Source organism: Benincasa hispida, chromosome 1 (assembly GCF_027475165.1).
Source record: "Benincasa hispida cultivar pf3 chromosome 1, pf3_genome.v1.1, whole genome shotgun sequence".
NCBI lineage: Eukaryota > Viridiplantae > Streptophyta > Magnoliopsida > Cucurbitales > Cucurbitaceae > Benincasa > Benincasa hispida.
In genome coordinates, this window is record NC_143478.1 from 41367386 (window position 1) to 41372798 (window position 5413).

Sequence of the window (5413 nt, forward strand, 5' to 3'; positions counted from 1 at the left end):
GTACTTAAGGAGACAGATGTAATTACAGAGGCATAACGGTTATTGGCTCAGCTGTACTTACGAGTGATCTGTGAAAGGTTGTCGCACTGCTGATTGGTTAAGATAGACACATAATATATCTGTAGTGAGGAGAGTTCAGCTGTCGGTCTTTAGTGGAGTGCCTGGCAGTTAACGGATGGTGGATCTCGTGACTAAAGAGTTTAGTCAGTTATTCACATACCGTTGGAGCTTCGGATATACAGGTCCATAAGTTCCCCTTAGTAGCTTGGATTCTGTTGAGGATCAGTTCTTGGTGTTGATTTGAAATGTTCAAATTGACAAGAGGTATTTTGATTATATATGATATAATCGGTATGATGTAGAAGGTACATCTAGTGGAGGATTGATATAAATGAGATTTACATTAAGTACCATGTAATAGAAAAAGAACTATGGTTTATATGTTTCATGTATAAGATACATCTAGTGGAGGATTGATATAAATGAGATCACATTAAGTACCATGGAATAGAAAAAAAAAACTATGATTTATATGTTTCATGAGATAAAATATTAAAACTATAGGTTATAAATATAGTATGATAAGTTGGTTATCATTTATGTTTATAATAATATTAATTATTAGATAATTAATACTTTTTCTTTTAAATAACCAAAGTAATGGGTGGTTATTGGATCATGGTAACCGTGAGTTTAAAAGGAAAGTGGTTTTCTATTTTGAAAAGAAGTTTTATAGAAGTTTGAAAAGGAATTTGAATTTTCTCTCCGGCAAAAAGAAACTCACGGAAGTCGTCAAGTAAATACAAATTTACTAAACGACGGCTGGACGAGCTAAACGATCGTGTAGTGTTTACTAAACGATCGCATAGCTTTGCTAAATGATCGCTAGCCCAAGGTACATGATCGTGTAGAGTCTGTACATGACAGACCGAGCTTAACGATAGAGCTAAATGATAGCATAATTTTATTTAAATGATTGGGCATCGACCTCTGCAATAGGTCTCCGACTTCTCCCACTTGCCCAGTCGTGTACGCGATCGTTGTTTCCTCCATTCGTCTACCTCATACCAAGTCCAAACAGAGCCCACCCTCTGGATTCTCACACCAGAATACCAAGGTCGCCTTGTTGGTGGTGTCAGACTCAACTCGACACTATCGAGGTTTTCTGGGGGCCGTTCGTCGTACTGTGGAGGCTGTTCGTGTTGCTGAGGACGAGCGTGGTGTTTGTTCGCTGTTGCGGAGGAGTTTGTGATCGAGTAGATCATTGAGGATGAGCGCGAAGTGTTCGTGCGGTGTTGCGGTTGTGTAGATCGAGCACTCGTGGTTGCGATTGTTCGATCAGAGTCGCGCATTGAAGCGTGGAGACGTTTCTGCATATGTGCGTAGAGTTTGTTTTCTATGCATTTGTATTTATTCATGCTTTCATTTCTCTGTATAATCGCATAACCGTTTGTTTGAAGTCGACTGTAAATGATTTTTTGATTCATGATTGTAATTTGAAATAGTCTTGTTCTGCTGTTCATGGAAATCTCGATTCCGATTTCCTTCACCCACAACACATTCGACAGCTCTACAGGCCATAACCCCTTTAATCCTTCCAGCTTAGCTTTGAGATTTCATTTGATGATCTTATATACAGCTTCTACTAGTCCATTAACTTGTGGATGGGTTGGAGATGAAAAATAATGTTTGATGATGAGGTTGGCACAAAATTGACGAAACGTTGTATTATCAAACTGACGACTATTGTTAGTAACCAGGACATGTGGTATGCCAAATCAACATATGATATTCTTCCAAATGAAGTTGATTATTTTTTTCTCGGTAATTATTGCTAAAGCCTCAGCTTTTGCCCCTTTTGTAAAGTAATCAACAACAACAGCGAACTTGTTTTGCCCCTTGCTCGGAGGAAGAGGTTAAATTAGGTCAACCTCCCACTGTGTGAATGACCAAGGGCTCATAATGTTCGTGATAGGCTTGACGGGCTGCTTATGTACAACTGTGAACCTCTAACATCGATCACAAGATGTAGTGAGCTTACACACATCTCGAGCCAGGGTGGGCCAATAGTAACCTTGCTGAATTATTTTTTTTGCAAGGGATCGAGTTCCTGAGTGATTGCCACATACTTCTTCGTGAATCTCTCGCATGATGTAATCGGCCTCATCTGAATCAACACATTTCAGAAAATGGAGAGAATATCCTCTCTTATACAACCTTGTATCTGATCGTGTTGACATTCAACAATGGAAGCTGCTTGGATCTTAAGCATTCTAATCACATTAATTTTAGTAAAGAAACATGGAAGTTCATAAAAACCCAGAAATGGGGTTTCAAGAATACAACCTTTGATGAATCCACTTAATTGCTCCAAATCTCCACAAATTTCTTCTTCAATCCTTGAAGTAGACTACCACAAGAGCCTTATCTACTATTCTCAAGTCTTAGATTGGATTGTGGGATCCAAATTGAGAGAGATTTGGGAGAATTTTTAGATTTGAAGAGATAAATCTTTTTTTACAAAAATTCTCTGATCCAATTTTGGATTTGAATGCGACTTTTGTGAAATAAAATCTGTATATATATAGATTAAGCATACAAAATGAATATAGTTGGAGTTTGACACTCGATTTCCCACTAAATTAAGTTGATTAGGTGTAAATGAAAATGTAAAAAGTGGGAAAATCCCACTTTTCTATTTTTCTAATTTTTTAATTTAATTTTGTAATAAAATAAAATTAAACAAAAGCAATTAAATTTAAATTTTGAAAAATTCAAATTCAAATTAATTTTAAACAATTAATTAAACAAGTTAAATTAATTAATTTAATCATTAATTTAATAATTAAATTAATATCAAATATTAAATTAATAAAATACCTAATTCGAACATGAATCCCTATTCATGTAATTAATATTTAAATCTCATTTAAATATTATCAACTCTCCAAAATTGTTTAATTATATTGAATATAATAATCCAAACCCTAAACCGAATTTGAACATTTCAAATTCTCTCAACATGCTATTATAATGTTTAATCCATTTACGAGCTAGTAGAGGGACCTAATAGACATACACATCATGAGCTCCAACGATTTGAGATAATTGGCTAAACTCTTTTAATCGTATTAATTAATATTCGTTAACTACTGAGACACGCTACTATAGTCCAGTAGCCAGTAAGTCGATCATTCACAGGTTGTTCGTGTCTATAGCTAGGTCAAAATTACCATTTTACCCCTGTAATACATCTTGCTTCTTAAGTCTCCACTGATCCACTAATGAACAATTGGTTTATGGTCCTACCAATAAATTGAATCCCTCTCAGCCATAGAGAGGGCAGAGCCGTTTTGTTCAAAACTAGAAGCCACTACTTAAGGGAACAACCTATCTGTTAACCTTAAAACGAGTAGGAATGAATTTCGTCTTGCAAAAGTATGTCTTTAGCTATCTATTCGGTATTACCCCTAAAATGGGAGGCTTATTGAGTGGTGATGTTGAGTCACTCTCACCCATGCAAATTAAAGGATAATCCCAAATAAATAGAAGTCTATAGTTAGCTTAGGATTGAGATTGAGTTACCTTAAGTTACCAAAATGAAATAATCAGTTTTAACAATAAGAGGTCATTATAAAGAAAATGACTATTTCGTGTCCGATCTTATGCAAACATCTGTTGCATAGGATGACCCTCCTCACATGTCTCCACATGAACGAATTTAGGATTATATAGTTTGTATCAATATACAAAACAGGCCACATCTATAGTATCCTTAAGATAAGGTACCCAACCCTATCCATATACTTATAGACTGTTTTGGCTATATACTAAAACTTGATCCTCTCGTATGTCTCTACATAAAGCTTAAGTATTTATGTTATAGCCATAGGTTCGTTATTTTATTGGATATAGGAATCTATAAATGCAATTTACATATTCAATAACAACTTTATTAAATAAACTTCAATAACTTTTATTGTAAATAGGATATGTTTAAAGTTTACAAACTGCAAGTTTTAGGACATATAACCCAACAGTATCTTAACCATCGAGCTTCAACTTCATCATTTGAAAATACCCCTTCGAGATAATTGACTAAGGGGGTCATCCAATTGTGATGCTTGGTCTGAACTTAGTCCTCTATCTCCGTAGCTTCCTCCCTCAATATGTTGGGTGCATTCAAAACCTCCACAAGTACCATTCTACTTAGGTTAGCGGCCTAAGCTACTACCAACTCGGCTAAAGAATCGGCATTTGTATTATGAGATTGTGGTATTTTTTTCTATCTCATATTTGCTAAATGAGCTCAATATTTTTCTGACTTTTCCTAGATAGACAACCATTCTGCGATCTTTGGTCTGGTACATCTCAGATACCGATTGACAGTAATTTGGGAATGCCTGAAAATAATTAACTTGGTGACTCCAACTCCAATAGCTAGTCATAGCCCAACTAAGAGTGCTTTATATTCTACCTCATTATTTGAGGCCTGAAACTTGAACCTCAAAGCATACATAAGATGTCATTCTTCTGGTGACAACAACAACAAACCAGTTCTACAACCCTTTCTATTGGATGACTTGTCCACATAAAGTTTTCATGGAGGGCATTGTAGCTCTTGGTTTTAGGAGATATTTCTGTTATGCATACTTCACGTTGTCACCAAGGGAGGCATATGGAGTGAACTCAGTGATGAAGTCAGTTATAGCTTGGCTTTTTATTGCAGTTCGAGGGTGAAAATGGATGTCATACTCGACCAACTTGACTGCCCATTTCATCGATCTGCCCGATGCCTCTAGCTTTTGCAACATCTGTCGCAATGGAAAACTTGTTAAAATCATTACGTTAGGTGCTTTGAAGTATAAGCGTAACCTTCAGGCTGACACCACTAAAGAGAGGGCAAGCTTCTCTACCTAGGGGTATCTCATGTATGCCCCTACCAGCGATTTGCTAGTGTAGTATATTGTTGACGGTCGACTTTCATCCTCCTTGATTAGGACAAGATACAGGAAAAGCTCTTTACTGAGTACGAGCTTGGAAAGGAGCGGGACTGAGCTTAAATAATTTTTGAGTTGCCTAAATTCCTGCTCACACTCCTCCATCCACTCAAATTTAGCTTTTTTCCTTAATACTTTAAAGAACGGAAGACACTTATCAGTAGCTCGACTTACGAAACGATTGAGAGCTGGTATCTTCCAATTCAGGCTCTATAGTTGCTTTATTGTTTTAGGAGGCTCCATCTCTAGCACATCTTGTATCTTTTCTGAATTCACTTCGATTTCTCTCTGGTTTACCATAAAGCCTAGAAACTTGTCGGAAGCCACTTCGAAAGCACACTTTTCTAGGTTTAGCTTCATCTGATATCTCCTTAGGACTCTAAAGGCTTTGGCCAAGTCGTCTACATGGTGGC